The 13,975-nt window shown below is 47.8% G+C and overlaps 1 protein-coding gene across 1 annotated transcript in view; it reads right to left on the bottom strand.

Moving 5' to 3' along the window:
* The window catches only part of NTSR2 (neurotensin receptor 2), an 872,024-nt gene that overhangs the window by 341,235 nt on the left and 516,814 nt on the right, over window positions 1-13,975 (bottom strand). The window lies entirely within an intron of this gene.

Here is a 13,975-nt window from a genome sequence, read left to right as displayed (position 1 = left end):
GTGGTGTTAACATGTCCAGAGCTGTCATATAGCCATCCAATGTACACGCAGGTGTGTGTGTGTGAGTGACAATGGTTATTGCATGGCCCAATGGTGGTGCAATGGGTGTGTGTATGTGATAGCCGTAGCTGTTTGTGGTAAGTGTGTGTGTCTGCATATACACAGGTACAGCATGTGTCAGCCATATACAGGAGGTTGTGGGACAATCACAGACTGTACCTGCCAGGCTGTAGAGATCCCCATTACTGGCCATGGACACCCCTCCATGCATTCAACACAACTCAGTCCTGCACCTGTCAATGTCTACACATACAGTCCTGGGATCTGTACCACAACCTGTGGATAAACGTGCGTCTGTAATGTTAACCTGAGGTGCATAGAATTGACAGTTACTACAGATGGATATGAGGCATACTCACACTCCAATGTAATAACCACTGCTGACTGTTGCCAAGATCTGCATACGACCAGTCAAAGGTGCTACACTAACATTGTTTCCAATGCCCATGTAATACCCAGCAACACAATAACTGGTCTCTACACATGTATAACCCACGATCACTACAGCACACAGTATGTGCACTATCACAGAGCCATAGCAGATGTACATACATCCATGGTGCTCACGTACAGACAATGCAGCAGAGTCAAGGGTGATAATCCCAACATACATATCTATATACAATATACATTATATATATATATATATATATATATATATATATATATATATATATATGTGTGTGTGTGTGTGTGTATATATTTATATACATATATATATATATATATATACATATATATATATATACATACATATATATATATACACATATATATATATATATATATATATATGTACGTACATACACACACACACACACACACACACACACACACACACACACACACACACACACACACACACGTGGCAGGGTTGGGAGCAGAACATAAACGTAAGCACTGTACCACACGACAGCATCACCCAGTTACAAAACACGCTGCTGTGATCAGTGGATCACATGATTCACACAGGCACACGTCTATCCTGCAGACAGCAGCATCAAAGGCAAAGACACTGCATGGATGTTATGGAGAGTGAATACTGTAAAAGCAATGTACTGTTGTCATGCAGCTGGAAACACACACACACACACACACACACACACACACACTTGGCAGGGCTGGGAGTCGAACATACACCTACCTACCCTAACACACTACAGCAGGACGCATTTACAGAATGCGCTACTGAGATTGCTAAGCATTGCAGTCCCAGAGGCAGTCATCTAGGTGCGTGTCATCATCCGCAAAGGCAAAGACATCGGTAGCAAACTGCTGTAGTGTGCGGCGTCTAAAAGCAAGACTGCGTCCCCAGGCGGATGGGAGCATGCGCGCAAACACACACTTGGCAGGTGTGGGAGTCGAACATATACCTAACTACCCTAACACACTACAGCATGACACATTTACAGAACGCACTACCGAGATTACTTAGCACAGCAGTCCCAGAGGCAGTCATCTAGGTGCATGTCATCATCCACAAAGGCAAAGACATCAGTAGCAAACTGCTGTGGTGTGCGGCATCTAAAAGCAAGACTGCGTCCCCAGGCGGACGGGAGCATGCGCCCAAACACACACACACACTTGGCAAGTCTGGGAGTTGAACATACACCTAACTACCCTGACACACTACAGCATGATGCATTTACAGAACGCGCTACCGAGATTACTAAGCACAGCAGTCCCAGAGGCAGTCATCTAGGTGCGTGTCATCATCCGCAAAGGCAAAGACATCGGTAGCAAACTGCTGTGGTGTGCGGCGTCTAAAAGCAAGACTGCGTCCCCAGGCGGATGGGAGCATGCGCGCAAACACACACACACACTTGGCAGGTGTGGGAGTCGAACATACACCTAACTACCCTAACACACTACAGCATGACACATTTACAGAACGCGCTACCGAGATTACTAAGCACAGCAGTCCCAGAGGCAGTCACCTAGGTGCGTGTTATCATCCGCAAAGGCAAAGACATCAGTAGCAAACTGCTGTGGTATGCGGCATCTAAAAGCAAGACTGCATCCCTAGGCGGATGGGAGCATGCACGCAAACACACACACACACACACACACACACACACACACACACACACACACACACACACACACACACACTCTCTTGGCAGGGCTGGGAGTCGAACATACACCTAACTACCCTAACACACTACAGCATGACGCATTTACAGAACGCGCTACCAGAATTACTGAACACAGCACTCCCAGAGGCATACTTCTAGGTGGGTGACATCATCTGCAAAGGCAAAGATGCTGATAGGGAATGTATGTGGTGTGAGGCATCTAAAAGAATTACTGTGTCCCCAGGCAGCTGCAAACACACACACACACACACACACACACACACACACACACACACACACACACACACACACACACACACACACACACTTGACAGGGCTGGGAGTCGACCATACACCTAACTACCTTATCACACTACAGCATTACGCATTTACAGAATGCGCTACTGAGATTACTGAGCACAGCACTCCCAGAGGCATACTTCTAGGTGGGTGACATCATCCGCAAAGGCAAGGATGCCAATAGGGAATGTATAGAGAGTGAGCAGTCTGAAAGCATATTACTGTCCCAAGGTGGACATAGACAAACACATGGCAGTGGTGTGATCGGGGCAACCAAATATCTACGGAGCACTACAACAACACTACATAGATATGGGACGTGCCACAGACAGTACACCCTTCAAGACAGCAATCAGTGTGTTCAATGTAGGCATCCATCGTGACATTGGAAATGGACATCTGTTGCCTGGATGACCACCAGCACTATACAGGATGTCAATGGCCATGGCCACACACTTAGTATCATACGTCTGTTTGGAATGTACTGTGTGTCCATCTACACAATGGCATACTGGGCATGCTCACACACTTAGCAGTTGCACAGGGCCGTCTTGCATGCACACGGATTCTAATCACGGAAGGGCGCAGTTTGGAATGTACTGTGTGTCCAGCTACACAACGGAGTACTGGGCATGCTCACACACTTAGCAGTTGCAAAGGGCCGTCTTGCATGCACATGGATTCTAATCACAGAAGGGCGCAGTTTTGAATATACTGTGTGTCCAGCTACACAACGGCATACTGGGCATGCTCACACACTTAGCAGTTGGAAAGGGCCGTCTTGCATGCACATGGATTCTAAACACAGAAGGGGACAGTATGGTATTACTGTCCCCACGTACATGAAGGCCACTCGCATGTATTGACCAGTACACACTCAGGAGCTATCACAGTTGTCTCAGGTGTAGATCACAGAGGTACACAACACAATCTACAATGTAGCCGTCACACATCACCATGTCATTGGACCAGCAATACACAGCCATACATTAACACAACACCATGTGACTCATGACCAGTGGACTGTACATAGGTCTACAGCAACTGTGCAGACTACACATGTACCGACAGAGTTCCATCATGTGTTATGCATTGCAATGATACCACTGTACATAACCAGGTCGACTCTACACATACCAGGGGCCCTGGGTCTTACACAGTTGTGACAGATGACTGTCGCTGTACACCAATGAACACACATGTTTGGCTATGTCATACATGTAATTGCAGTGGATATGTGCATGGACCAAACACACACCACATATGTACATAGCATAGCTTTTGCTGTCCACTGTGCAGACATGTGGCTACAGCAATCATATGCACACAAATGGAAGGTGGGTCCATGGCTGTTGAATGCTAACAATGCATGAGGTAGCAATGTTGACCGAGGACACATTCCCTCTGTACCAGTTACCCATGACACCCATCATATCATACAATAGTCCATGTGTTATGTATGTCAACACACATGTCCACCAATTGCAATGCATACAAACATGGCTACATGACAGGCATGTAGGACCAACACACATGTACAATCTGTAGTGTGCATGCAGCTACCATTCATGTACAGTAGCTGATGTAAGTAACTCATCTGTGCCTAACTACAACATGCAGCTGCAATGCAGCCCCATAATTGACACCTGTATATGGTGACATACTGACAGTATGGTAGGATGTACAGCAGGTATGGATGGATGTGTGTACATAAAGTGGTGATGCACCTGTGTAGATGGATGTTTGCCAGGGATGGCTCACAGGTGTGTCACACGCCATCCAACCATGACATGTGCAAACAGTACGCTATGTTACCGTAATTTGACGGTGGAGACATAACACCTACACAGTGGTCAGGTGTTACCGACAGTATGTCACTTGACACCTGTAACACTTACATCCTCCCGTGTGCATATAGCAGCACAATTGCTGAAGGTAGCGTTGGTGCACATAATGTGGCCAATACTGCTGCATGTCTGTCAGACGTATCATCATATAGTAGGTGTATCATTCACAGTACTGCCATGTGTGTTTGCTTGTGTGACCATATATGCCACATATGGTGTGGAATACAACCCAATTGTCACACACCCCTGTACACTGTTGTAGAGATCTGTACATACTGCAGTGTGGAAAGCATGACGTAGGCAAGTGTGGTGTGTGTATCACACACATCAGCTATCCAAATGTGTACGACATTTGTGGTCTCCACAGTGTGTGTGTGTGTGTGTGTGTGTGTGTGTGTGTGTGTATGTAGGTATGTATGGCTGTCTGGTGCATGGAGTGAGGGTGTATACTACCATACAGAACACACAGGATCCCTAACCCCTCATGGTGATGCAGTCCACTACCCTGTTGATGCCATCGGTCTCGGCCGCACTGGCTACCTGTACATGTACACTCTGTGTCGCATTGTGTGGGTGCACAGTACTGTAAGCGTGATGACCACATAGGCAAGGGTCCTCACCTCAACAGTATGGGGTGTGCGTTATAGTGTTGTTGACCCCATTAGTGTGAGCATGTTCCTGTAATGTGACAGGATATTACTGCTACACAGTGAGGCCTCATGCTATCAAGTGGCCTCTAACATTATCATTGGCAAGACCGCTGTGTACAACCCCTGCACCATGTCAACATACCTGTGATGTGACCTGGTATGGATGTCACGTCTCTAGCCACTGTAGCCTAATAAACTGCCCACATGCTTCTGGATCAGTATATGTGTGGACATCTGTGGTATGTTAGACTTTCAGACAGTCAGGCTGAGGCTACGTTGAGCATGCTGATATTGCCATATGTGCCTGTGAGTACTCCACAGTTACACATGGGAGACTGCAAACAGTGCTACCTGTAGGCACATGCAAGTAGACCATAAGGAGGGAACCAGGGCATCATTACCAACATACTGTTACTGTTGTTACCATGACACATACTGTGAACATATCACAATGCATGCTAAACCTGTACTACATGGTATGTCTGGTGCATGTCAACAGTACACAACTAATGTAATATACATGTCTCTCACTATTCTCACACAACTATTGTAATATACACTTCTCTCACTATTCTTACACAACTAATGTAAATTACACTTCTCACTATTCTGTTCACCCTGTGCATCAGACCATTTGAGCATGTCCCTGCACCAATGGTGTGGATGACAGGGATGCAGCACAGGCTTCATCATATGCACAGGGTGATAATGTTTGCCAGGGGCATAGGCTGCACCAATGGATGACATCATGTGTGCGGGTAAAGGCCAGTGATATGATTGGACATGTCTGTTCAGTATGCATGTGGTTGTTGTTGTGCCCTACAGATGTCTTTGCTGTGTGCGTGTATGTGTGCACACAGTTCTGCCTTTTGTGAGGCCTACACGGGGTATGATTGACAGCTCCAAATTGTACAGACCAGGTTGTACAGCTCACTGTGTCCGACCACGGCCACGTGACCTGTGCCTGCCAGGGGTTGCACGGCCACTATAAGGCAGAGGTACGGATTGGTACTGTCCGACGACATATGTCCACTGGAACCGTGTCCCCACTGGGAACATCCAGGGCCACGTCCACATGGCCCGCTGTGTCCTGGTGTGGACAGCGCAGCACCAGCTGCACTGCTACTTCTACCATCCCTATGGGAGCGGGCATGTGAGGTGGCACGCTCACGTTGACCTGCACTAGGTGGTGTGGCTGGCCTACGTCCAAGTGGCCTACGCCTCACTCCTACCAGATGTTCCAGCACAGACAGCTCACGCTCGCGGATTTCCATGCCACGGTCAAGGATTCCAACCATGTCACCCAATCGCCTGTCAAGAACATCAGCAATCTGCTGTTGAGCATTTGCCAATGCCTGGATATTGTTATTTAGGGTACAGATAGCAGCCCTCTGCAGGCTCTGCCCTTCCTTGGTGTGCCGTTCAGCATGTGCCTGTGCCACTATTGCAGTCTGGAACATGTGTCTGGTGATACCAGCTGCTGCGCTCTGTCATGCAGGTGCATGTCTGCCAGAGGTCCTCCTATGAGCAGCACCGGCCACATGCCTGTGTGGCACATCTGCAGTCATTACACTGACACCATGGTGTGTAGACACACCTTCTGTAGCCACCACACATTCCTGTTCCATGCTAATAGACACTGACTGTCCTTCCTCTATGGCCACTGGTGATGCGGTATGTGTTAGCAGCAGAACTGTGTGCGGGGAAGAGGTGGACATAGCTGGGATGGCAACTGTTCGCACAGATTCAGCCCCTGACAACCCTGCCTGCACCTCATGCATATGTTCATCACTGCTAGTATCTGTGGGGACACTAACATCAGATGGACCGCAGGAGGGTAACGCACCTACATCACCTGTGAATGCAAAGAAAGACTCTAAATTACAATAGACACAGACACACACACACACACACACACACACACACACACACACACACACACACACACACACACACACACACACACACACACACACACACAGACACACACACAGACACACCATGCATGTGATTTGACAGATGGCATGCAGCATGCCTGTGGTACAGCAGAGGGCATGCAGCTCAGACATTAATAGTGTTAGTAAGCATACCTCCCTGGGGTGCACACTACAGCAAGCAGGTGTCATATCAGTAGCCATGCAGTTCACACAATCATGGTAGTATGCATGCATCCCTGTGATACACCATGTGGACCAGAACAGGATCACAGTACACATGGCTGATGTGACCTTGACATGTACTCTGCTGACATGTGCATTAACATGCATACATGTCTGACACAATGGTGTCCTGACACATGTACAGCATCATAATGGGCATCACAGTGTGGTGCTGTCTGTATGCCCTACAGATAGACTGCATGTTTAGCAAATGTGCATGAGCATGGAAGGGTAGTGTGAGCCATCTACATTGCTATACAGTGGGAAGTACAGACACTGTGCCATTGCATAGCATCTTGAGGCATCTATATTGCTGTACAATGCATAATATGTACACATTGCATAGCCATAACTGCATGCATACTCATGACATAACTGTGGATTGTGACCTACGATGCTGAGGTGTATACACACCAAATCATGCCGTGTCAAGTGACAGGTCACTGGAGGCCTACAGCTGACACCTCTGCACAACAACTACAGGGTCTTAGCTGCCTGGCAACCATGTCCACACATAGCGGACATGTCAATTCACCATTTCCCACATTAAATTGATGTACCACACACACACACGAGGTGCACAGCTAATGGTGATGTCCTACAGCAGCAAGGGAAATGTACAGTATCTGTGGCCTGATGTGGTGTCAATGTCTGTAGAAGCTGTACAGGTGACTACTGTCATGCTATGACACAGTCGTGATGTGCAACTGATCTTCTAAGGTAGACTTTAGTGACACCTCCACTAGCTGTGCACAGGCTGTTAGGATGTCCACTGTACCACTTCAACTGTATAATCAGTCAACTAAGGCTATAAGTGGACCATGTGTGGACAATGTGCAACAGGGTGTATACACATCACATCTACTGTGTGGCTACATGTCTCTGGCCATCCCCCATGGCCATTTGTGCACATGTGTTGGCCAAATGTGTGTGATTGCCATCTATCTCATGTCTGTGTTGTCCCATATGACATACACCCACAGATGTCAGATATGTCACCATCCACAGGGCTATGCAGACAACGGGTTGTATGTTTGGTATGTGGGGTATGGGTCATGGGATAGTGTGACAATATTGCAGCCAGAACACTACATGTCTGGGACATGTCAGATGGCACATCACAATGTGTGCACCCAATGCAGGGGCATACAACACAATGGTGACACCTGTGGGCTGCCCATATCACAGCTCACTGTGTGGTACTGTTTGCATACCACACATGTTCCAATGCATACTACATATGCCTCCATTGTAGAACACCTCCACCATTGTATGCACAGCTGTCCACACATGTAGCATTGACAAATACTGTGGTTTCAAGTTGGTCTATCATTACGTTTGTATATATTGCACATGGGTGTCCTGTGTGAATGATGGGTGCTGCGACCTGTATATCGTGACTGGAACGAACATCAAGTGTGCAAGTGTTAACTGGCCACATGGCAAATAGATCTATGCTTTAACATGCCTGATACTGATGACAGTCTTACCTGCAATGGACTCATGTCTGTGCGGCATGCCAGAGGTACCTGTATAGGGGTGACACAGCAGTATGAACATTATCCATGACTGTATGACAGCCACAGGGTGCACTGTGCATGTTAACACATTCGACTGTATAATAGCATATAGTATGCACATGTGTGCAAACACAGGGTAGCATACTGTAGTATGCAGCTTGTGTGTCCACATACCTTGCATATGTAATTACTTTACATAATGTACAGTGACACATGCAACTAAATGGGATATAATAGCCATATGTGCAGTACTGACTTACCAGGCAACTCCAGGCTCATTGGTTGGGAGACACCCACCTCCATGATGGCAGCTACAGTTTCTGGATGCTGTTCTGAGGGTGTCCCCAGATTGGCCAGTAGCTCCTCGGTGTGTGTGAGTGGGGGCTGGGTTGGTGGCCCATGACCTGTTCCACCTTGTTCCCTGGCAATTGCAGTGGCATGTCGTATCAATTTTGTGCAGTGTCTGCGCACCTGCTGGTAGGTGCAGTTATGGCCACCCACATTGTTCTCCCTCCTGCGAAGATCCTGCCACAGGTCGTCCCACTGCTGGGCATGCTGTGGCACATGGCTGAACAACACCTTGTAGTTCTCATGGAGGTACGGGATGAGGACATCATCCTCCTGGTGGCTGTGTGCTGGAAGGCGTGTACGAGGCATTATCTGTAAGACATAATGATGGTGACAGGTCACAGTTTCAGAGATGTACAGACATACTGCTGCACATACATTTCTATGACATCTAGTACATCTGCACAGTTATCTTTGCAAATCATCATGACACGGACATGACTGATGTGTATGTGTCACACACATGTAACACCCGTTGTGCATTGGATATCATCACCAGATATGTGTGTCACCTCATTACAGTGTTCACACTCCATGTGAATGATGTCTTGATGTGGGCATGTCTATTTGCCTGCACTGGTGTTCTTACCTATCTGCACATGCCTGATGTGTCCACGGTAATGATGTTGACCTTGATGCTGTGTATATGTCACATATCAACACAAACACAGCCTTAATGGACTTGAGCAGTGACAATGCACACATATGCATGGAAACCTGTACATGCATGTGTTTTGCCATATACATCTACACAGCACTGTACAGCTGTTCAAAATCCTGCCACGGATCGCCTGTGTTGCACATGTGGTAGACATGGGATGATGGTTAGTCGGACGTCATTCGCAGGGATGCTTATGAACCATAGCATGTATGGGCAAGGTGTCCTAGCTGTGACAGACAGCCATTATGTCACCGCGAGGTGCATCAGTGCCACATTACTGATCCAAACAGTTGATACTACATCTACCATGCGGCCAGCACACCATGTATGACTGGGATGACATGTGCAGAATTGATGGACAGGGTTGCATGGTTTGGCGAGAGTATGTCACATGTATGGCACAGGGATCTGTCCAGCATGTGGCAATCATAGTATTCGGACGGTGGATGTCCATGACATGTATCTTACAGATCAGGATATGGACATGTAGCATGTCCATCATCATGGTGTAGCAGATGTCTTTATGCAAGGTAGACAGCATGCTGCATAGTGGAGGTGAGGATTGTGAAGGCTGGTATCACCCATACACGCATGGCCATTACCCCTTAAAGGTGATATGTCATCCAATATTGGTCACCCCAGTGCTGTATATGCCTGTCCAATGATCTCCGTGCTCATGGATGGCACCCTGTCATGACATGGGTACCTCGTATGACTACCTAAGGGGCCTGGAGACGTCACCAAGTCAGGGAGGTGTACTGCACAGCACCATCCCTTACACAGTGTCCATAATAATGACCACAGCCTAGGTGGTAGTTAATGTGTACAGGGATGTTCACCTAGCGGTGACAATGCTGATATCATCCATCAGAATGTGCACATATGTCACACACCTCACCCACACAGCACATTCAGTATGTTGTTCACAACACTGACACAGCTATTCCTCATAGGTCATGGCCATTCACATCCTTACATACACAGATGCCTAACATTTGTCTGTGTGGTATGGGCTACAATGAGGGTGGCATACAACACAGTAACCCTGTTCTACTGTAGCTGGCACTGGTGTGATATGCACATGTCACTCTGGCACCATTTGTAGTTGTGAGTCTGTCAACAGGCCACTGGTAGAACACTCCTGTGACATACAAAGGTATTTGTAATCAAACATCCGTACTGTCTTGTACATCTGTACTGGTAACATCTACAGTGATAATGGTTCATGGACATGCACACCATACTCAGCAGGGCTATAGTGTGGTGCCACACATTATGACTGTCGTCACCACTTGTGGGTTGATATTATCCAACACCCTATCTGTATTTTATGGTCATGCTAGGCACTTGTACAGAACTTGTGAGCATGTCATGAGCTACTGATTAATATAGCACCCATTCCACACCATTTCCCACAGGTACACTGGCTGTGCTATGATTTCCAGCTTGCTTATGGTACAACAACTGTTGTACACACGTAACTCACATATCCTGTGAGACATGGTTGTATATACAGGCATGTCCAACTGTCATGTACCAGTGCTATTGCCTGTCTATAAGATGGATATGTTGTACATGTGGCAATGGAGCAATTGTCTCATGTACACATTCATTGCTCACCTCCCGACATATGACACTACAGCCTGTGGGGGATGCACTTATGCAGCCCTGCTGGGGGTAATGCTGTCACCAACCCTGACTGCACCTGACAGTCATGTGGGGATGTGTAACATTCGCAACACACCACACTCATCACATAGTCTCACATGATCTCCACCACAGGGCACACATACAAGGACAACGTGTGCAGTACCTCTCCATACTCTGTGTAGGCACCAGAGGAAGCCCCCATACAGGTGCTATATTAATCAGTAAGGGGTGGTGAAAGCCACACACTCTCTGGCTAGGCTTATAAATGCCCTATGGCAGATAGCCTAATATGAACCTATGAACCTATGGAACACAACATCACCAACTTATAGCCCACAGACTCATGTGTGCCCATCACATACAGCCAATAGTGTGTTATAACATACACAACACACCAGTCATAGGTGACTCTGTAGGCGGTCACACTGCAGTTCCACACAGCAGGCTACACAAGGCGATAGTCGCTTACATCTTGCTGTCGGGTAACTGGTTCTGCAACATGACCTATGCATCCATGCCACACCTCACCAGGTACGCTGTGACTTGTCATTCTCCATGTTAGTGTGACTGCCCTGAGATGCCACTTCACAGACTACGTGTGCAGGGACATGCAATAGCTCACCAGTCTTGTGGCCCTGAAGGTGTGGGCCAAGCCCTGGGGAGCATTATGCATTCATCCAGACCCGATACCACTGTACAACGCCTGACTGTGTCACTTCAGCAGTTGCCTATGCTTCTGCTGTCATTCTGCAGGCATCTGGTATCTGTCCGCTTTGACTGACCTGGTCAAACACAATGCTTTGGCACAGATGACCTGCACCTGTCAGCCCTGGGAGTACAGCTCACATGCAAGGCTCTTGCTGCTTCTATACTGCCTGTCTTGCACAGTTTCCAATAACAGTCACCGGCAGAACGGGAACTGGCAAGCACGACATGGGGTCATGTGACACATTGCTTCCATCTTCCTCTGTGATGCACACAGGCAAGGCACACCTTAGAATGCACCACTCCAATATCTCTGCAGTGACTGGGACCTGCCTCTCATCTCTGCAGAGCACACCTGAATGACAGGTTATAGACAGACCATACCTTTCAGGCACATACCTGGACTGGCACACCCACAGCTGAGGTGTTCCCACATCCCACTATGTTGTACACACATCCTGGCTAGTTACTTAGCACAATGCATCAGAGGTGCTCCACATGCAACTAACTGTGTCTGGAACCACTATACACATTGTAACAAGCTACAGATTCCACTACATACCCCACGGTTACCAGACCTCATTTGTTGGTGTACTGGACAGTAGGGCTCAGACAGCTACTACTGATGTGTGACTGACACTAACCCACACTTAACTGGGATAGCCACACATGGAATGACACATCCATGAGTCATAACCTCCACTCGGCTGGATAAACCCATACACACCACCTCCAAGACCAACATTAACCTTGACATGAACACTACCAACATGTGACTGGTGTTCCACACCTGTGGTCATCCCCTCATTGGTGGATTCTGAACATATGCTATTCAACCTTGTTAGCCACATCCTGGCACTACACCCTTCACGGCATACACAGTACATGAGTACTACAACACCTACTACAGACGTCTTATGACAGCGGTTGTTAATGTCATGACACCCGTGCAGATGGACACTGCACATATATATGCGGCAACACACCCCAGTGCACTTCAGTAGCATGTACACAACTGCATGGATCATGCTATGCCACACAGAGCCATGATGGTACACACCAGATAACAGACGCCACTCCGGTGGTCAAGTTCCATGGACATAATGTACAACAACAGGTGGTGGCTGTTGCACAGTGGTGTACAATCCCATGGGTGGGGTAGCTCACTGGTCAGCCTCGGTAGGGCCACGGGATCCCTCATCACATACTCCATGACTAGCTATGTAAACATTACTGCGACACATTCTGGGGTGTACCACAAGGCATTACGGTGGTATGTCAGTAGTCACTGGCAATACCCACATCTGCTGTCACATACAACAGTCACTCAGGAACATTACAGACCCAGGTGATGTTGGCAACATGCTGGTGGATGGATTCAATGCTAACATTACACCCTCTCACTCACTACAGGGCCACAATCCATGCAGGAACATTGCGGTGTCCCTGCGGTCACACCTACACAGTACTAACCTGCACTCTATATGTCCTGGGACACTGGCCCCATGTCACCTTCCTAAGTCCCAGGCCATGCTGTCCACAAACCTCTGAACGACATGTCTCCCCACTAGGCCACCATATTCAGTAATAGCCTTGTATCAGACACTGTGGCCCCTGAAGGGCACACAGCAACATTCATCACACTCCACACAGGTGGCACCACAGTGCACGAATGGAACTGTAGTCCTACATACCTGACTGAACTGTTCTGCACGGCTATGGGGCACATCATCAAGGACGTCATTCACAGAGACATTGTTGGGCTCCGGTCCTTTGATGCCACCCGGGTTGGACTTGTTAGGGCCAGAGCATGGCCCCTACACCTGGTGGACTCCTTTCATACAGTTACCAGGGTAGTTGATGATGGTATGTGAGTCCACACATCCTACATTGTCCTCTCATTGCCTCTCAGCACCGTTCTCCATTCTGGTATTGACAACATACACATCCACCTGCACATCGTATCCTATGTCTCAGGATGTTATGCAATGTGGCTCATG

Source organism: Protopterus annectens, chromosome 1.part1 (assembly GCF_019279795.1).
Source record: "Protopterus annectens isolate FY-2018-M chromosome 1.part1, PAN1.0, whole genome shotgun sequence".
Classification (NCBI taxonomy): domain Eukaryota; kingdom Metazoa; phylum Chordata; order Ceratodontiformes; family Protopteridae; genus Protopterus; species Protopterus annectens.
This window is presented reverse-complemented; position numbering and strand designations above follow the sequence as displayed.